This window comes from Macaca mulatta, chromosome 15 (assembly GCF_049350105.2).
Source record: "Macaca mulatta isolate MMU2019108-1 chromosome 15, T2T-MMU8v2.0, whole genome shotgun sequence".
NCBI lineage: Eukaryota > Metazoa > Chordata > Mammalia > Primates > Cercopithecidae > Macaca > Macaca mulatta.
Genome location: NC_133420.1, coordinates 58,703,824 through 58,726,582, shown reverse-complemented (window position 1 = coordinate 58,726,582; position 22,759 = coordinate 58,703,824). Strand labels below are relative to the sequence as shown.

The 22,759-nt window shown below is 36.4% G+C and overlaps 1 long non-coding RNA gene across 1 annotated transcript in view; it reads right to left on the bottom strand.

The window, feature by feature from the left end:
* Positions 1–1,856: 1,856 nt before the first annotated feature.
* The window catches only part of LOC144334614 (uncharacterized), a 137,861-nt gene continuing 116,958 nt past the window's right edge, over positions 1,857–22,759 (bottom strand). The window contains exon 2 of the long non-coding RNA XR_013404661.1: positions 1,857–2,040. This is a non-coding gene — a long non-coding RNA (uncharacterized LOC144334614). The remainder of the gene's footprint in view (positions 2,041–22,759) is intronic.

Below are 22,759 nucleotides of genomic sequence, written 5' to 3'. Positions count from 1 at the left end.
TCACCCGGTCACCCAAGCTGGAGTGCAGTGGTGCAATCACAGCTTGCTGCAGCCTCAACCTCCCAGGGTCAAGCAATCCTCCTGCCTCAGCCTCCTGAGTAGCTGGGACTATAGGACTACAGGCACTCACCACCACATCTGGTTAATTATTTTTATTTTTTGTAGAGATGGGGTCCCACTATGTTCCCCAGTCTCAATTATTTAAAAGAACAAGGAAAATAAGGAAATGTCCTTGTCCTAGTAGAACCATACCAGTTCCTGACAATTACTACTTTTCTAATTGTTTACAAATCATAAGTACAGTTGCCATTTTTAGAATTTTTCCAGGGATTAATATCAAGCTAGAAATTCAGGAATTAATATAAAGCTATCCACTCTGTGGAGGGCGGCATACATATTTTGTTTTTTTCTTTCGAAATCGGGGATATTTGCTCATTCCAAGTATTCTGGAATTCCTCCTATCCTTCATGTCTTATTTAAAGATCACTGATAATAGCTTTGAATGATTAACTGTCAGTTCTCTCAGTATTCTGGAGCAATTAAGAAATGCAGTGAACTTTATATTTAAGCCCAAGAAAAATTAGGCATCATTCTTTTGAGAATAAGGTTTAAAGTATGTTACAAGCTGTTCAAGTGGTTAAACTAGAATAATTAGTATTCTGTGCAAATAATTTTATCCCAAATATAAGCCTCTAGAGAGAGAAGTAAGAGAGTTCAGGAAATTAAAATTCATTGTGCACTCACTGTGTGTGGGTACCACACTAGGTGGTTTACACACCTAATTTCACATTTGTAATAATCCTATAAGGATTAAAAAAATAGCCATTGGGTACTAGGCTTAGTACCTGGGTGACAAAATAATCTGTACAACAAACCCCCGTGGAACAAGTTTTACCTGTAACAAACCTGCACATGTATTCCTGAACCTAAATAAAAGTTAAAAAAAAAAAAAAAAAAAAAAAAACCTTACAATCTAAGTGATTGTGTTATCTTACAGATGAAAAAAAGTTAAGTTTCCAGGAGGTTAAATAGCTGCCTTAGATCACAAAGATAAACTATACAGCTGGGTCTTGAACCTATAGCTCATGCTTTTTCCCCCATATCAGACACGTGAAGTAACATAAAACGGTTAGCCATTTATACCTTTATCTGATTGGAAAATGACAGTCATGAGGTTTATGCCTGTCTTAGTAATCTTATTCCTTCAACACAAAAGTCAACTTGGAGCTAAGAAAACCTACATGAAAGAAGAGTTTTGAATCCCTAAGAAAAATAAATTGCAAAGAAAATACACTTTACCAGAGTACTAAGAGATAGTAAGGCTGCCATACCAAAGGTTGAAGGGAAAATTCTAATAGTAAGAATGAGATATGGCTGGGTGCAGTGGCTCACATCTGTAGTCCCAGCACTTTGGGAGGCCAAGGCAGGTGGCTTTCTTGAGCTCAGGAGTTCAAGACCAGCCTGGGCAACATGGCAAAACCTCATCTCTACCCCTCACTCCCCCAAAAAGAAAAGAAACAAAAAGTTAGCTAGGCGTAGTGGTGCGCACCTGTGGTACCAGCTACTGAGGAGGCTGAGGTGGGACAATCACTTGTGCCTGGGAGGCAGCGGTTGCAGTGAGTCAAGATGGTGCCATTGCATTCCAACCTCGGTGACAGAGTGAGACCCTGTCTCAGAAAAACTTAAAAAAGGAGAATGAGATATATCATTATGAAAAAATAAGACAATATCCTTAGAGCAAAGTGAAGAAAAGAAAAAACAAAAGTTAGATCAGGCAGTGACAGAACATTATCAGGCAACGGAAGATTATAATTACAGTTTAGTTAAGAAAAAGATATCTATATTTAGTTACTTACATTTCTTTAAATTTGCTTTAATTGCAGTTGAAGCCATAGTAGTAGCATGTATAGAAGAGACTGATCCAGGGGGTTGGGGTAGGCTCCTGTTATCTCTCCTTTGATAATAATCTGCTGACTGTAGTGCTTAATTCCAAGTGAGAAGTTGGAGCCACTGAATGTACACATTATACTGCCCCAGCATCTAGGAACAAAGGAAAAAAAAGTCTTCTAAATTTGAGATTATTAAATAATTAGTATATAATAGAACATATAATCTTTTGAAGAAGTAATTCATAAGAAAGAGTTTATAAATATGTTGCTGATTTTAAATAAAACAATGTGTTTCTCAGGAGTGTAAATTTGTTCAACCACTGTGGAAGACAGTGTGGCAATTCCTCAGAGTCCTAAAGACAGAAATACCATTTGACCTGGCAATCCCATTATTGGGTATGTACCCAAAGGAATGTAAATCATTCTATTATAAAGACACATGCACGCATATGTTTATTGCAGCACTATTCACAATAGCAAAGACATGGAATCAACCTAAATGCCCAACAATGATGGACTGAATAAAGAAAATGTGGTACGTATACACCAAGGAATACTATGCAGCCATTAAAAAGGATGAGATCATGTCCTTTGCAGGGACATGGATGGAGCTGGAGGCCATTATCCTTAGCAAACTAACACAGGAACAGAAAACCGAATACCACTTGTTCTCACTTATAAGTGGGAGCTAAATGATGAGAACACATGGACACATAGAGGGAAACAACCCACACTGGGGCCTATTGGAGGGTGGAAAGTGGGAGGAGGCAGAGGGAGAGGATCAGGAAAAATAACTTATGAGTACTAGGCTTAATACCTGGGTGATGAAATAATCTGTCCAACAAACTCCCACGACACACGTTTACCTATGTAACAAACCTGTACATGTACCCCTGAACTCAAAAGTCAAAACAAAAAAAAAGTGTGGTTCTCAAATTTCCATCAGACACCAGAGTATTTCCCAAATTCATTCAAGGTGACTAGCATACACTTCTAGGGAGACATAACTACAATGCAATACAGGTAAAGATCCAATTGTATTGTTACTTACCTGGCACAAGGTTACTTCTGCTAACTGATAAAAGAATGAATTCACTAGCAAACATTTATCATTTTTTATCCAACAGTATACAAGAAAGAGGGTGTTTCTGTTACATATGATAAACATTGATTCCTTATATAGAAGCATACCTACACCAAAAAGGGCAACCCATACAGATAATTCTCCATAACAGAAAGAGACCTTAAAAGCATACAACATTTTGTTCTATTTTTGCCTCTTACTTTCTATTCCAGCTACTCATAATCATGTCTGTACTCAATCAGATCTAAACCTGTTGAGATTTCAGGAGCTCCAGCCTATGGAATCCTACCATGTGCCTTTTAGTCCCTAACCCTAGAACCTAGTACCTGTCATCTCCATTTATCTGGTAGCAGCTGCCACTAGAAAAGCAATAGTCCTCCTGTTTTTAGTATCTACAACATACTAGCAGACACTGAGCTGATCTCATTTCATAATTAATCTCAAACCTCATCACAATCCTACAAGTTCTAATAATACCCCAATTTAAAGTTTAGGAAGCAAGGTCAGAAAGCCAATAAGTGGCCAAACCAGAATTGAAAACCAGGCACATCCAACTCTAAAACTTTGCCTTTCCAATAAGTCACATTGCCCCTCTAATTACGAACAGAGTGTCCTCTTCCTCCTCAGTACCCACTCCTTCTTTCCCTGATCTTTTCTGAGTTAAGCACCTTACACCATAACATTATGTCTTGAGTCAATTAGGAGACTTTTACTGTCACTCTGCAGTTCCAAGTAGCAGTAAACCTATCTCAAACTGGCTTCAACACTGAAGCAGCTTTATTTGGTTCAAGTAACTAGAAAGTTAAGAGGTAGGAAAGCATTAAGCATGCTTTGCTCAGGGCTCCAGCCCCATTTCTCTGCTGTTCTGCTGCCTATGCTTGACTCCTTAAGTTGCCTTCAGAAGATAGTTAAAGGGAAAAAAAGTCCCACTTCAGAGAACCATCTGACAAAACTACTAGGGTTCCCTCTGATGACCACTCTAAGCAAGTCACAATGGCCAACACCAGTAATATGCTATGGCTGCCTTAGGACAATGTTCTCCATCTCTGGAATAGTTCCTGAACAAAACATTCTAGCAAGAGGAGTAACATTACCTGGTTGGACTAGAACAGTGGTTCTGCGTATTATCATCACCTGGTGATCTGTACGTACACTAACAACTCCCAGGCCACATCCCAGATCATTTCATCTCTAGAGCTGGCATCCTGGTGTTTATAATTTTGTTAAACTCCACAAGTAATTGGAATGTGCATCAGAGTTAGAAACAACTGGCTTACACTTATCAGATCACATTCCTGGAGTTGAGAGCGGGATCAATCCCACTCACTCTGCATGCACTCCTCCGGGGTGAAGTGGAATGGGTGGAATGGATGCAGGAGGGGTCAATGCCTCTGCAGCATTTACCATGCCTTGTTTTAAAATGGCCTCTTCCCCACTACACCATAAACTTCATGAAAATATAAAGTGTGTCAGGTCTACTCACTATTGCGCCTAGCAAGTACCTGGATGTAATAGTAAATATCCATTGAAACTTTTTAATGAATGAATGATTTGCAGACTCTATAAGGCTGGCTTTGCAAGCAAGTCCCATTCCCCTTTAAATGAGACAGACATCTTCTTCAGATTAACCTCTCAGTGTCCACTGTCACTCTTGGCTCAAAACTCTCAGGGATTCTCCCCTGCCTGCTTCATAACCTCCAGCTTCTTCACCCTGTGTTAAAAGTCAGCCACAGTTTATCCTTTATCTGCTTCTCCAGTGCCATCCCTGAGGATTACCTGCACTCAGAATACCTCATCTTTACTGAATTCTTCTCAAACGCATTCTACCTACAAGAAGCTGCTTTTTTCCCCACCATCAAGAATGGCTATAAAATAACCTTATTTTCATTCAAAAATTGAACTAACGCTCTATGCAAAGTGTCTTGGATCATATGAAGGATAATAATAACACCATAATAACAACCGACACTTTTTCAGCTCCTGTAAAAGCAAGCAACTTCTCTCTTGTCCTATAATATGGCACTTTATGTGTTACATATTAACAGGTTGCAGCATAACATACTAACTGCAATGACCTTAGGAAATGGTTATGTTTGTTACCCTTAGTTTCCCAGATGGAAAAGCTGAGGCACAAGGAGACTATGTGACTTATCCAAAGCCACACAGCTAGTAAGTTGCAAGCCCAGGACTTAAGCTTGTTATATGACTTCAGAATCCAGGCACTTAACCATTACAACCTTGACAGGCAGAAAAAGAGCAAATAAGCTGTGACAATAGGCTGGGCTATGACAGTGGCAGTGGGAATGAGGAGAAAAGGTCATCCATGTATTTACAGAGAGGTATCATAAAGGAAAGGCAAACAGTGAAACCTCAACAATATCATAGCTTATAGCTGTATAATGAAAATGAACCCAAACTGCCATATTACAGGATGAGAGAGAAACCTTGGCAGAGTATAGGTTCTCATAAAAAATGGGCTCTTAAACGAGATATTTTTATGATCTGAAGATTAATAACATGTAATGGGCTGATCATGAAAGGGTTGGAATGTGAGGGTGGCCAGGGGTCACAACCAGGCAAGAATCTGAGGATTGTGGTCCCCCATCCATTGTCTAATGCCTGAGTAAGGCTGAGGCTCAAAAAATAAAAAAGTCAAAAACAGAATCATGATCTCAGAGACCCAGCCCATGTGGCATGCGTCCTCTTGAGAGAGGCCCCTGGTTTTCAGAAGTCTAGAAATGTGTGTAGAGAAATAAGGCAAAACACAGCAGGTGATGCCAGCTGGAACCTTCTCTGTTTTATTCATGCCTCGTTGGCAGACGGCTGGTTCCCAGGAGGTGGCTGAATCTCACAAGGTTCAGATGTTAGAGGAAACAAATAACTAATTGTGCTGAACCTCAGCTTGGATTCATTCTGGGGTGTGGACAAGCGTTTGTGTCTCCAGAGACTGCAGTGAAGTGGAAAGCATCTATTAGCCAGCTTGGTCATCTGAACTGAACAGAATAATTGAACTGTTGCCAAATCTGTGGGTGACTAGATGTCTTGTGTAAGCCAGGACAATCCTGAGAAATCATGGTCATTGTCAACCGTGGCCTACACTTGAAAGGTATGGCATGTCTCCATTTTCCCTTGGAAACACATTATGCATCTCTCTAAACTTGTTTAAGTTTGGTTACATTTCTTACAGGAACTAAGTGTATTTTCATCTTTTATATTTTTCTACCTAGATAACTAACAAGTCTATTCCCTGCTCTGTCAAAGACTTCCCTTTTATATGTTTTAAAACTATTTGATGCATCAAGCCTTGCCCTTCTATTCTAGTTCAATTCAGAGGTCAGAATTAGAACAACTTCTGAGTGCTCCCCTATCTGCAAGATCTTAATGCTCAGAGTTGGACAGGTGAAGGGAAAATAATTAAAAGGCTGCTCCTTCCCTTCAAGTAGCTCTCAAATCTTTGGGGATACAAACACAGCTTTATATCATAGAAATCTATGACCACAGTGTAATGAAAATGACATAAGATCTCAAGTGATGAATAGATTGCAGGGAGGTTTCCTAGAGGAGGCAACTCTCAGCTTGGCCTTGAGGAGCAAGACTTCAACAAGAAAAGAAAATGGTCACTTGAATCCTCTGTGATTCCCTTAGAAATAAGGTGTGATATGAATAAAAAGTAAAATAAATACTCAAGTTGTAATATTTTCAGGGAATCTGTATGAAGACATCCAGAAGGTAGTTAGCAGTTCCGGACTGTGAGTACAGACATGGAAGCCACATGCCTATGACGACGAGCAAAGTCATGGGGTAGATAGAATACACCTGGAGAAATGGAAGAGAAACCTGAGTAAGGAATCTTAGGGAACACCTGAGTGTAAGGCAGAGACAAAAGTGGAGACATTAACATGAGCTAAGAGCAGTTGTCAGAGAGAACAGTAAACTGTCAGCATGCCAACAATATATCAGGTAGGATCAAGACTGAGGAGAGGCCACAGGATTTGACATTTAAAAGCCATTCTCAGCCTTCCTAAGAGTAGTTTCAATGAAACAGTAAGTGTGGATGCCTGACTGGATCCAAAGTGTAGATCCCACATTGGATCAAGAAATGAAAGGGATATGGGGGATGATGTTGGGAGCTCCTCTTTATCAGCAAGTGAGATGAACGGAAGATAGCATCTTAAATGGAGATTTGGTGAAGAAAAGGATTTTCCTTTTAACAACAGGCAGGCACTATGGAAATTAGTTAAATCAAGTGATTTCTCACCCTTTGGGGGTTTATAGTCCTAGCAAGATTCACAAGAAGTAAGAAGCCTCAAAATGACTAAGTTTGGAAAACTGTGGACACAGTTGAAAACAGAGGCAAAATTTCTGTGAAGCTGATGAAGCTGAAGTTTCAAGACCCTTCCATTGCATGAAATCCTCCAGAAGTTCAACTTAATTTTCAACTTAATTTTGTATTTATGATTTTTTATTGTTTTTCTTAAGGAGGACTCCAAGTTTATAAACACTTTGAAACCACGAAAACGTGGATTGCCACTGACCAAGAATAAATAAAATTGTCACTCTCTTTAAATGTCATGAGCAGACTCAAAATAATTAATTCCTTACCATTGTAGATGGTCGAGCCAAGGTTGGAATCATGTAAGAGAATGACATAGAAGAAACTGAGTACCTGAGCGATGAAATAATCTGTGCATCAAACCCCCGTGACACAAGTTTACCTATATAACAAACCTGTACGTGTACCCCTGAACCTAAAAGTTTGTTTGTTTGTTTGTTTGTTTTGAGATGGAGTCTCACTCTGTTGCCCAGGCTGGAGTACAGTGGCACGATCTCGGCTCACTGCAACCTCTACCTCCCAGGTTCAATCAATTCTCCTGTCTCAGCCTCCTGAGTAGCTGGAACTACAGGTGCACACCACCATGCCTGGCTAATTTTTGTATTTTTAGTAGAGACGGGGTTTTGCCATATTGGTCAGACTGGTCTCGATCTTCGTGACCCTTAGTGATCCGCCTGCTGCGGCCTCCCAAAGTGCTAGGATTACAGGCATGAACCACCACGTCCAGCCCCTACAAGTTTTAAAAATAAATAATGCAAAAGACTGATCCGTATGTGCTAGAACAGAAAAAAAAAAAAAAAAAGAAAAGAAGGGAATGAGTCTAATCTGCAACAGAATGAAGTCAATGGCCCATAAGCTCTCTCTCAACACAATGGCTCCAACTTTGTAAAGTTTCACCGCTTTTAAAAGGAACAATTCTCAAGGATTTTTTACTCATATTTTTAAATACAGTAGTTCTTAACCATTAAGATAAATACATACATACGTGCATACATACATACATACATACATAGTAGAGATCTAGTTACACATGATCTTGACATGTAACTATGGAAAAAATGTAGATTTTTAAAAAGTTGCAAGTTCTAAGTCTGATTCTACTACCAATCCATTTTGTGTTCAGCTTTATTCTACCTTGTAAGGAATATGATTCTTATTCTGTTTAGAGAAACAAACAAATAACTGTCTGCCTGCCTCCAGCAGCTTTAATTTTCTTTAATTTTTAATATAAAATTACTTTGTATCCATTATAGTATTTCTAAGGTTTTGGTATAATTGCTCTATTAGCTTGGTCAAGTTAGTTGGAAAGTTAACTACCATTTATTGTACAACAGTTTACACACAGGAATTAACCATTCATTAAAAGTTATTAAAATATTACCTATAAATCCATCTAGCCAAGGGCATTTCTGGGAGCTAGTTATCTGACAATTTTTGTAATTTTTTTTAGTGTTACTAGATATTTTAAATTTTCTCATTTTAGGTAATTTTGGTAATAGAGTTTTTCCTTAAGAATCATTCCTTTTTATGCAGATTTTTTTAAAACTTGACATAATATTATTCAATAATTATTTTAATAATCTGTATATCTAATTTTTTCTTTTCCTTGAATACGCTTGCCAAAAGTTCATGCCTTTATTGTTTCTAAACAGATAGCTCTTTAATTTATTAAGCAATTCTACAACTTTTCCATTTTATAATTTATTAGTGCTATTGTCAAATCTTGATTGTTCTGAAATTTGAATGTATCTTTCAATAAATGCTGAAGAAATTTGTCAGTGGACATGTAAAGATGTGAACTGAGTCATAGTTGTAGTTGACACATACATGTGATAGTAGCTATGCATGGAAGATGTGTTCATTCAGTTGACACCTCAGATGATTTATTTGCATTGATAGCCCAACATGGGGTTAAATTTTAGCTTTAAAATAATTTCTTCAATTTAATTTTTTAAAATGACCTAAAATATCATACCATGTGGCTGCATTGAAATGAAATTTTTTGTTTATGCAGATGATTTTCCATCTCGTACAAGGCAATACAATTAAAGATGGTCAAAGTTAACAGATTTCTCACATAGATAATAGAGCTTCCAAAGCTAGGAATGGGGGTATGACCAATTCTGGCTGACTTTCTAGAGATGCTAATTGTAATCCAGCTATATGCACTTCAATTAAGGAAAAAAACTATTAGTTCAACCCAGTAGAAAAAGCAACTAAACCTCTTTAAATATGCTTTCAAATTAAACTGTCAATTCTAAAGATGAATAGTAGTTATGGCCAGAAGAACAGGAATGAAGAACAGTGTGTCACGACGATGTAACACAAAATTGATGATTCCAAAAAGACATGCAGAAAGGTTTTCAGACTTTGAATGCGAAGAGACAGAAACTAAAAATTTGATTGCAATATTCAAAAAGAAGAAAGTAGTATGCAATTGCATTGATAAGTATATAACACAGTATATTTATTTGCAGATGACATGGTGGTATATAGAAAGTTCTAAGGAATTTACCAAAAAAAAAAAAAACCTACTAGAGATTGATTGCATTTCCATACATTCACGATTGGGAAATTGTATTTTATAAAAACAAGACACATAGTAAACATGCAAAATCAATTATAGTTTTACATACTAGCAATTGGGAAAAATAAAACAATAAATTTATAGGATCAAAAACATATAATGTTAACAAAATAGGTGTAAGACTTCTCGCTACACAGTATACTGAAAAATATATCAAAGAGAAATGTTGAAATTGTTAAATATATGAAAAAATAAATCATGATCATGCTTTAGAAGACTCAATTTTAAGATGTCAGTTATCTCCAAATTGATACATAGGTTTAATGCACTTCCAATCAAAACCCCATAGGTTTTTTCCCCCAGGAAATTAATAAGGTGATTCTAAAATTTATATGGAATTACAATACACCTAGAATAGCCAAAAAAAAACTTGAAAAGGGAGAACCAAGACAGAAAAATTATAATAACTAATATCAAGACTCACTATAAAGCTACAGTAATCAACACTGTTTGTGGTGTTGGTATAAGAATAGGAAAAAAGATCAATTAAACAGGAAAGACAATTCATAAATAGATGTATATATGTGTGGTCAGTTGATTTTAAACAAAGGTGCCAAAGTAAATAACTGGGTAAAAGAAAACCTTTCCAACACGTGGTAAAAATAAATAAATAAATAACTAGATGACTGCAATGAACAAATTGAACTTCAATCCCTATCTCACACCAAATATAAAAATTATTATGAAACAGATAATACATCTAGAAGTGAAAAGCAAAATAAAGCTTCTAGAATAAAATATACAATATGTTTGCAACTTTGGCATGGGCAAATATACAGTACGCAAAAAGCACTAACCATATAATATTACTGAGTTGAACTTTATCAAAACAAAAATTTCTGCTTATCAGAAGACACTATTAAATAAAAATGTAGGCTGTAGACTGGGAGAAAATATTTACAGCACACACACATGTATATATGTGTGTTACAAATATTGTGTCTTGTAAATATTTATAACACACATATATAAATATATAAATATATTATACATTAAAATATATAAATACCTAAATATATATTTTATAAACATGTTATAATTATATATGTTATATTTTATAAATATTTATATATTATATAATATACATATTTATGTTATATATATTTACAACATGTATTTTTTATATATTATATATTTTAGAATATGTTTTATATATATTTATATGTGTGTGTTGTAAATATTGTTCATGTGTTATAATATTATAGACATATTCAGAATGTATTCTATTTCACATGTATTTTAATAGTATAGATATATCCAAAATGTATTATGTTTCATATATACTGTAGTATTGTAGATACAGACAGAATGTGTAAAGAACATTTATAAATCAGTAATAAAATAAATACAGGCATACCTTATTGTATTGTACTTTGTCTTATTACGTTTTGCAGATATTGCATTTTTTACAAATTGAAGATTTGTGGCAACCCTGCATGGAGCACATCTATCAGCACCATACTTCCAACAACATGTGCTCATCTCTGTGTCACATTTTGAGAATTCTCACAGTATTTCAAATTTTTTCATTCTTATTATATTTATTATGATGATATGTGACCATTGATTTTTGGTTTTACTATTGTAATTGTTTTAGAGCACTATGAGCCACACCCATATAAGACAGTGAACTTAATCAGTAAAGGTTTTGTGTACTTTCACTGCTCCACCAACCAGTGCTCCACCAACCCCATCTTGTTCCCTTCTTGTTCCCCAAAACAGCAGTATTGAAATTAGGCCAAATAAAAACCCTACACTGGTCTCTAAGTGTTGAAGTAAAAGAAAGAGTCACAGATCTCTCACTTTAAATCAAAAACTAGAAATCATTAAACTTAATGAGTAAAGGATGCCAAAAGTCAAGACAGGCCAAAAGCTAGGCTTCTTGATCCAAACAGTTAGCCAAGTTGTGAAAGCAAAGGAAAAGTTACTGAAGTATATTAAAAGTGCTATTCCAGTGAACACTCAAATGATAGGAAAGCAAAACAGTCTTATTGCCGATATGGAGAAAGTGTTGGTGGTCTGGATAGAAGATTAAACCAGCCACAACATTAAGTCAAAGCCTAATCCAGGGCAAGGCCCTAATTCTCTTCAATTCTATGAAGGCTGAGAAAGGGAAAGTAGTGGCAGAAGAAAAGTTTGAAGCTATTAGAGATTTGTTCATGAGGTTTAAGGAAAGAAGCCATCTCTATAATGCAGAAGTGCAAGGTGAAGCAGCAAGTGCTGATATTGAAGCTGCAGCAAGTTATCTGGAAGATTCAGTCAAGATAATTGATGAAACGGGCTACACTAAACAACAGATTTTCATTGTAGACAAAACATCCTCCTATTGGAAGCAGATGACATCTAGGACTTCCATAGCTAGAGAAGAGAAGTCAATGCCTGGCTCCAAAGCCTCAAAGGACAGCTTGACTCTATTGTTAGGGGCCAGTGCAACTGCTGAATTTAAGCTGTAGCCAATGCTCATTTACCATGCTGAAAGTCCTAGGTCTCTTAAGACTTGTACTAAATCTGCTCTGCCTGTGCTCTATATATGGAACAACAGAGCCTGGATGACAACACATCTGTTTACAGTATGATTTACTGAATATTTTAAGCCCACTGTTGAGACCTACTGCTTAGGAAAAAAAAAATTATTCTTTCAAAATATTACTGCTCATTGGCAATGCACCTGTTCACTTAAGAGCTCTGATAATTAATGTTTTCTTCATGACTTCTAACACAACATCCATTCTGCAGCCCATAGATCGAGCAGTAATTTTGGCTTACAAGTCTTATTAATTAAGAAATACATTCTATAAGGCTATAGTGGCCACAGATAGTTATTCCTCTAGTGGAGCTGGGCAACATAAATTGAAAACTTTCTGGAAAGGATCACCAATTTAGGTGTCATTAAGAATATTTGTCATTCATGAGAGAAGGTCCAAATATTATTAAGAATATTTGTCATTCATGAGAGAAGGTCAAACATGCATAAGAATGTGGAAGAAGTTGATTCCAACCTTTATGGATGACCTGGAGGGCTTCAAAACTTCAGTGGAGGAAGTCACTGCAGATGTGGTGGAAGTAGCAAGACAATTAGAATTAGAAGTGGAGCCCAAAGATGTGACTGAATTGCAGCAATCTTATTATAAAACTAACAAATAAGGAGTTGCATCTTATGGATGAACATACAAAGTGGTTTCTTGAGATTAAAGCTACTCCTAATAAAGATACTGTGAACGCTGTTGAAATGACAATAAAGGATTTAGAATGTTACATAAACTTAGTTGATAAAGCAGCAGCAGATTTTGGGAGGATTAACTTCAGTTTTGAAAGAAGTTTTACTGCGGGTAAAATACTATCAAATAGTACCACATCCTACAGAGAAATCTTGTAAAAGGAAGAGTCAATCAATGCAGCCAACTTTATTGTCTTATTTTAAGAAATTGTCGCAGCCACCTAGGCTTCAGCAGCCACCACCCTGATCAGTCAGCAACGATTAACATCAAGGCAAGATCCTCCATCAATAAAAAAATTATGACTCAGTGAAGGCTCAGATGATTGTTAGCATTTTTAACAATAAAGCATTTTTAATTAATGTATGTACATTTTTAGATATAATGTTTTGGCACATTTAATAGGCCACAGTATCAATGCAACTTTTACATGCATTGAAAAATCCAAAAAGAGTGTGCATCTCACTTTATTGTGGGATCTAGAACCAAACTCACAATGTCTCTGGCTTGCGCCTGTAAATAAAAATTGGAATTTAAAAGTATATGAATAGTCAATAAGCACATGGAAAGGTGTTCAACATCATTAGTCATCAAGAAAAATGTAAGTTATAACCATGATGGAATACCATATCACATTTACTAGGATTAATTTTTTTTAAGTAAATAGCAATTTAACAACAACTTTTGAAGACTTTGTCCATTCTTTATAAAGTTAAATATATACCACAGGTATATACATTGTCAAAGTATATACCTGTCAAAAGTATATACCAAAGTTTATCAAATTATACTTAATATCTGACTATTGTATTGCATGTATAGCCTACCTCAATACAAAAATTTTTTCAAGTAATACTTAGCTAAATCTTTATAACTGAAAAGGCCTGAGTTTAGAAAATTTGGAAAAATTATTCTAACCAGTCTTCCATCTAAAGTTACATTTTTAATTTCTTGTTTCCACAGGAATTATTTAGGAGAGTATCTTGTTTACATGTAATTGTGAATTATTAGTTTTAGTGTATAGTGGTCAAGAATGTAATTTGCATAATTTCTGCTCTTGATCTCTATAAATATTTTTCTTCCAAAGCTAATAAATTTCCATAAAGATCCGATTATCAGTTTAAAATAAGGAAGCCTGAAATATCCAAATAGAGATAATAGATATAGAAAATGGAAAGATATAAGAGTAGAAATGAAATTAGAAAATATTGGTTTTCATATTTTTAATGTAATCTGTCAACAATTAACTTTTCTTTATATTTCAAATAAATTTTCTACTACATATCTCAAAGGAATATTATTTGGTCTGCTTAAATATATTTTCATTTGGAACTGTACCCTTATTAAAATAAAATATTTTTAAGTTCCTTGTATTGCATTGCCTTAAGTATATTTCCTACAAACAGAACTTAGTTGAATTTCACAGGGTTTTAAAAAATAATCTGAGAATTCAGATCTTTTAATATGTAATTTATGTCCTTTTTTTACAGCTAAGACTGGCATAGGAGATCTTTATTCTTTCCTCTTGTTTTCTGTTTTCAAACTTTCTTAGTGTTCCCTTTGTTTTGTAGCTTGTTTTTAGATGGACTAGTTCTTTTTTTAATTGTAGCTATTTATATTTTTATTTTCAAAGACGATTTCATCTAGATAAAAGATTCTGTGACTGAAAAACACTTGACTAGCACATATTTGGACATATCCCTATTTTAATTGGTTTCAGACTAAGGCCAATCTTTTTCTAGCATAAGTTCTCCATTTCTTCAAGCAATTGTTTTCGAGGAGGGCATATATCTCTGAGTACTTGTGTATTTAAAATTTTTTTGTTATTTCACAAGTTACAGATGACTAGGCTGGGTATAAAAGAAGTAAGTTATAACTTTGGTTCTCAAAACTCTATACAATACTCCATTTTCTTCTAAATTTAAGCTTTCACAGTAAAAGCCAGAGAATAGCCAGATTTTTGTTATATTTTTAGGTAGTCTGTTTCTTCTGCTTAGATGCTTATGAAAGTTTTTCTTATCATTATGAATTAAAATTGTTGCCAGGATACATCATTGTATGTGCCTTTGTTCATTGATTTGTCTGGAACACAATGATTTTTTTCAATCTGGGTCTTCTGCTCATGATTTTTTTCCTGTTATATCTTTAATTATTGCTTTTATTCATTTAAATATTTTTTCAGGAATGCCAATTATCCATATATTTACTCTTGGCTCTTTGATATTCATATTTTTTGTATTCTATGGAGAAAGCCAGACAGTTCCCTAAAGTCCTCCAGTTTATGGATCCTCCACTAAATCCTTTCAGAGAAAAAGTGTTCTCCCTCTGTGACTTCTAAATACTCTGTTCCCCTGTGGTAAAGTATTTTTCAAAGACTTCATGTGGCTTTCTCCCCTTCTTATGTAACTTGAACGATGTGAAATTTATTCTGATTCAGTGTTTATCAGGGCAGGAGTGTTGAAGTACCTTTCACTCTACTTTATTATCCGATGTGCACAGCATCTGGTCCAAGCCCAGACTTTTTGGCACCAGGGACCAGTTTTATGGACGACAGTTTTTGCATGGATGGGGCGGGGTATGGGGGTCAGTGGCAGGATGGCTTCAGGATGAAACTGTTCCACCTCAGATCATCAGGCTTTAGATTCTCATAAGAAGCACGCAACCTAGATCCCTTGCATGCACAGTTCACAATAGGGTTTGTGCTCCTATGAGAATCTAATGCTACCACTTATCTGGCAGGAGGCAGAGCTCAGGTGGTAATGCTCACTTGCCAGCTGCTCACCTCTTGCTGTGCGGCCCAATTCATAACAGGTCACAGATGGACACCGGTCCATGGCCCAGGGGGTTGAGGACCCCTGGTCTACATGACTTCATCTAATGTACCTCTCTACCACTGAGGTTCCATCAGACTCCACAAACAGTCTGATTTGCAGTGTACATAAGAATCTACAATTCCAAGCATGCTGTTACCAGCGTTTATTGTTTTGTTGTTGTGGTGGTGGTGGTGTAGTAGTAGCAGTGTTTTGGTTGCCAACCCAACCTATAAGAGCTTTACCTGCAAGAAATTTTCTTCTGAAATGCAATAGGCTTCCACCTGCCTTCCCACTGGTGACCAAAACTGACGTACCACCCAAGTTGTTTCCTGGGCATTTTAATTTCTCTGGATGTAGAATGATATCACAACATTCTCAGATTCACAAATCAATCCACATGGGTAAAAGCCCACCTGCCCACATTTTTATTGGAGCCAATCCTGAGTCTCTGAGTCTGATAATGGACAGACAACACAGAGGACTCCACATACCCTCCCTCCTCATTTCAAAGGGTTTCTATGTCATGTAAAGTTGTCTGTTATGCCATAGAAAGAGACCTGGGTAGGTTTGTCTCAATTTTTCCTTTTATAATTAGTATAGATTCTTCCCCAGTGTTGAAATTATGCTGGTCATTGCTTTTATTATTGTATTTCAATTATTATCTTTTTTCTTTATCTTCATAAGCATTTTATTAGGAAAACTGAGAAACACTTCACCAGGGGCTGCTAGGCAGGCTCCATTTTTAGCTGGAACTCCTATAGCTTCTTAATGAATAATTAAAACATGTCTGGGGAGGATATGCAACAACTAAATCAATGCTAGAGATTATTTGCTAAAGAAGTATAATCTGGCCACCTAAATGTGAAAAGAGAGAAAATATTTTTCAAGAGAGAAATAAAATGCCTAACAACTGACTAAGGTCCCTAATAGAAATGATGACAAAGGATGGTATTCCTAAAATAAAAGGCTTATGCAGAGAGCTCAAGTTGCTCTCCACCCAAGCAGAATTAAGAGTACCATTCTGCAGATTTGGGATTAATGTCACCAGATCGAGTCCTAGCTATAAAGCAGGCAATAACGTTTTGTAAAAAAGAACACCATGTGGCGGCCTTGCTAATCTTCTGGATGAGAATCAGTTGGAAGTTGGCAACACATATTAACATGCCTTGGACTAAAAGGAGTTCTTAACATGACACTGCAGTTTTTAGGGCTACTCAGAATTAATATGAGAGACATGGTCAAATATAGTGTGGAACATGGGTGACTATCAAATGGTTGAATACTAAGTACTTAAGTCAAATGAAATCTTCAAAATTTGGAATAGTTCAAATAAAAGCCCAGAGGTAACTGAAGATCACAGTTGATGTCTATTTGGATGGAGAATAGGAAAAATACTGCTAGAGGAGGGTCCATTTAAGGCTGAATTTGGCCATTATTTTTGAAAAGGATTTAGGTCTAAGTTCTTTAGTTCGAGAATGTAGAGAAATGGGTAGATAGCTCATTCTGGAAGCTGAAACTGCTTCTACCAAGAATAAAATGTTCTCCCATGAGAAATATGAGCTCTCCATGTTTAGAGCCCTAAATAAAGGAGGTCCAGTCACCTTTCTGAGGTCAATGTTAATATCCTCAGCCTTCCAAGAGAGTTTAACAACTCCAAGTTCTTCTCCAGCCAAATGAGCAAAAACTTAACAAGAAAGAGCTTGCCTTCAACATGGCTAAAACTACAGCCTGATTTAACCTATTTTCCCAAATAAGATGTATCATAAAGCAGGATAGGGATACTAAAAGGGGATGGGAACTAAGTGACTAAGACTGGGATAGGATCAAGAGGGTAAGACTGGGATAGGATCAAGAGGTGGGCAAAATGTTTTTAATAGCAAAACCTCAGTACTCTGGCAGCACATAACAGGGAAGCATCTTGTCTGAACTAGCCGGCTTTGCCCTTTCAATAGGAGGGGCTCTGCTAATCCTTGGATAAAATTATTTTAGAACTAAAAGAGAATTTAGAGATTATCTAGTCTAGCCCCCTTGCTTGAGGACACTTGGGCCCTGAGAGATTAAAAGGCTTGCTGGGCTCACGTGGTAAATTAGTTGCAGAAGTGAAATTACAACTCAAAATCTCCTGTTGCTCATTTTGATGTTCTTCTTGCTCCTTTTATGAAAATTCTAAGGGAGGCAGCACGACACAGCCAAAACAGAACTATTTCAACCTTAATTTTTGAGTTCTAGTCTTCTCCGTCCTAGTTTGAGTGATAGAATCTTAGAAGCCAGGACTTCATTTAGTTCCATCTGCTACCCTAAGCAAGAATCCCCAAAATGATAGTAGCAATGAACAACTGTGTGGGCAGCTAGGCTCTTGTAAACCCCTCTCAGGGATGGACCTCTCACTGCCTCAGAGAGAGCTGATATGACTCGGCAGCAGCTTTTCTTGATGACCTGAAATCTGCTTCCCTGAAATTTTTATTTTGACCTCCAAGAAGGCACCTTCTTCTCTTCCACGTGATAGTACTGCACATTTAATTCAACAAATATTCACGCAAAGCCTGTACTTGCTAGGTTGCATTCTGTATTTTGGAACTATAAACCTGACATTGCAGAATACATAATCTAGTCAGGAAGATGATCCTTAATTGCTATTAAATATGATAATACATGCATGTAATTGCCAGGCACATGTAAATACTCAATAAATACTAGACATTATTCTCATTAACTATTATATAGCTATTTCATCATTTCGTGTCCAACCTAAATCTCCACTTTGCTTAAGCATGCAACATAGAATGTGACCTCTAGATCAGGGGTTGGCAAACTTTTTCTTTAAAGGGCCAGACGGTACATACTTTAGCTTTTGTAAGTCATATGGTTTCTGCCACAACTACTCAATCCTGTATTTCTAGCATGAAAGAAGCCATAGAGAATATGTAAAAGATGGCTGTGGCTGTGTTCCAATAAAACTTTATTTATCAAAACAGGCAACTGGTTGCATTTGACCCACAGGCCATAGTGTGCCAACCTCTGCTTTAGATGCTTCACTGTCTCCACCACCCTCATTCAGTTTGACAATGGCTTTCTAAAGTGGAAAGATACATACCTTTAGGGTCTGCCCTAAAGATGGCAGGATCAGTATAAAATACAATAGTGTTATGAATACCATGAGTAGGATACTATAAGCCAATTGCTATAGCTCATGATGGTTATCTTTTAAAGTAACAAGAGTATTTACATTAATTTACTTTTAGTTTAAAGGTGCATTCAAGGATATGATCCCATTTTATTTTATTTGCTGCATCCCATTGTTGGCTTATATTAATTTTGAGGTCATCTAGAAATCCTGATTCCTGAGAGTAAAGATGAAGTATCTTATTAAATCAAAGTTAGCATTCTAAAAAATGAGAAACCTCCAACCCCCTTTTTTCAAATCAGCTTTCAAAATTCTGAAAGGCAGACTTAAATCTACTACCTGCACCAACCCCCTGCCATCCCCCTAACCAGGGCAAGAGATTAAAGGATTCCACCCTAGGAAAACAGGCTTTACAAAAAGATACTGGCATTTACAAATCCCCAGCTAAAAAGCTGAGCTCTTTTTGGGGTGGACAGTGAAGTTTATCCTACCAGTTGTCAAGCCCTGCCTGTAAATACACAGCTTTCAATTAGCTTTTTTAGTGCCTCATTTTTAAACATGATCAGATAGCCAGGGATCACCAGGCATTTCAGCAAAACCTCCAATTTTTTAATAGAGACCAATATAAACATGAAAAAAAGAAGCAGCAGCCCAAATAACTAGAAACAATATGAGGATTTTTAAAAAATCTTCCTATTACCAAAAAGCTATAACTAATATTTTCTGAGAAGAGTTTTTATACCTATTAGATTAATTAAACAATTCGTAGGATGCTATGGAGGAAAGTGATATTCAGATATTCAGAGAATATGAAAAACATTAGTATTTAAAAATATGACAATCGAAAAAGTAAATATAAAACCGGGAAGATAAAGTTGGGAAAGTCATCTAGAAAATAGAATAAAAAGAAAAAGTGAGAGTATCAGTACAGAATATCTAACATTTAGTTAATAATAGGAATTCCAAAATGAAAGAATAGAGAAAACAGAAGAGAGGACATTATCAAGGAAATAAAGCAGGGGAATTTTCTAGAACTGAAGGAAATTAGACTCTGGATTGAAATGGCCCATAATTGCTCAGCACAACACACACAGCACCTTCAGCAGTCATAGCGCAAGTGGTTGGCTGAAGTATGGAGTTACTCATACAACCAATATTTATTGACTGGGGCCAGGCACTGGTGGTTCAACAACACATAGGAAAGACACAATCCCTGACTTTGAGAAAGCTAGAGGCTAATGGTGGGTCAACCTGCTTCATGTATCCCCCAGAGACTCTCTTCACTAAAAGACACATTTTACCCCAGACTAAGAAGTGTTTGGCTCTTAGTAAATCATAAGCCTGATCCAGATGATTGTTCTGCACCATCATAACTGACAGCCTCACTCTTCATCCTGGGAGGCTGGCAGAAACCTAACTTTCCTCCTCAAGGAGGGTCTTCCTTGCCCCAGTTCTCTGAAACAGGTTATATGTAAATACTTATGCCTTCTTTCTGCAGTCCACCATGATAACCGACCTTCCCCCAGAGTTGGCATAATAGTAGAAATCACGTTGACCACAACAACAAACACGTGACGTATGGCCTTCTCAAATATCTTTTTTTACTGAGACGTAAAAAAGCAAACGAGGATAAATAAATATGTAAAATTCAGCTTAGCACTTTGCTGGCCTTTTTCATACATTATCTTTACAATTTTGTAAAGTACACATTCGTGACCATTTATATACAAAGTTCAAAAGGGTTTCAGTAACCTCCCCAGGGACTCACAGCTAGGTCACTAGATGGTGCAGCTGGAGTCACATCCAAGGCCTCCAATCCAAACCCCAAGTTCTTCCTTCCCTTGTACAGACTCAAATATACAATCAGTGTTCCTCTTAAACTTCCCTCACAAAAAACTTGTGTAAATCCACATCTATCTTAAAATTACCACCTAAATTAATCACTAGTAATCATGCATCACAAATTAATCTCTGAATTGATGCAATAGAAAACTTGATATTACCAGGAAGCATATACGAGGTACCAACATCCTGATCTGAGGGAGACAACAAATTAACAGAAAACTCAAGGGGGTCAGACATGCACCACGGTTCTCATAGAGGACTCGTGGATTGTGAGTTCTCATAGCATCTCAAGTTTGGTCAATTATACAGCCTCCCTGGACTTACTGGTCTTTATCTATAAAATGAAAGCTCTAAACTTATTCAACTGAGAACGTGCTGGCTTCCCTTCCAACTATAACATTTCTTCCAAAACTGCAGGACTTTAACTACGTTTTATTAAGTAATCAGTACATATGAAAATTTGTTTAAACTCACCAGTAACCAAAAAGATAAATCAAGAAGTATGTTTGCCTATCAAATTAGCAAATATTTTTAACTTTTAACACGTATTTCATTTCCAAATAATGTTTACTGGGGAAGAATTAAAAATAAAGATGCAGAGAAGGAAAATCACCCCTATTCCTAACAGTCAAAAATAATTACCACTAATATTTTAATGCACATCTTTCCAAAACAACTTTATGTTTTTCTTTCAATTTCATAACCAATTTAGTCCCAAAAACATACTGTGAATATCTTTCCATTTCAATATAGAGCCATATCATCCTTTTATGTGGTTGTATCATAATTTATTTAACCAATTGCCTGGCATTAGATGTCGTTTGTTGCTATTTTTCTGTTATAAACAGTGGAGAGGTAAACATCTGTGTACATACATCTTGCCTGATTATTTCTTCAGGCTGAATTCCTAGAAGTGAAATTGTTGGCCAGCCTATATTTAAGGCTTGTATTGACTTTTGCCAAACTGTCTCCAGAAGTACATCTCACTCTTTTACCAGCCTCATCTGGACCCGCTATTTCCCATAGCTTCCACTAATACTTGGTGTAATCATCTTAACTTTTGCCAAATTGATAGGTATATCTGTTTAACTTGGAGTTCTTTGTTTATAAATGAGTTAAAAACTTTCGTATATGCTTACCAAACACTTTTACTTTTTGTATGTGTGATTGTTTTATTCTTTACCCATTTTTTCTATTGGGATATTCATGGCACATAAAGAAGAGCAGAAGGAAAGTCTTGTGTAGTCTGAGAAAAAGAGGCCTCTGGTCAGACGTGATTATAAACTATAGACACTTAAAGAGCTGCTCTTGATATAGGAGCCCATGTAGGAAACAAAGTACGAACTGCCATTTATTATGTGTTAAAACACGAAAACTGGAATTTCTACAAACCAAATAGCCTGAGCCAGATATCAAGATAGTCTGGATATCATTTGAAGACAGTCTCTCATCCATCTCTCTTGTAGGTATCTGGATAGACATGGAATTGTATCCACCCTACTCCAACTCACAGCAGGGGATGAGGGTCTGGGTTTATTTATACCCCATATCTTCCCAGCTAAGTCCAGAAAATGAAGGATGAGTGGAAGTGAATTCTAGTCTTAAATGTTTACCACATTCAAGGGATGTTAGCCACAGCAGAATTGTACTCATCATACTTCTTATTACAAATAGTACCACAGAACTCCCAGAGATATTGCAGGACAAATGAACCTTAGCCACAAATTTTTTGTCAGTGTTTTTTCAGAGGCCTTGGGCCCTGGTTTTAAGTAGAAGTATACCCCTTCAGGCTGTAATTCAATTCTACTCCCCAAGTAGTAGCTGTCCTTTGATGAGTTCACTTAGCCCAGTAATATTTCAGCCATGTTC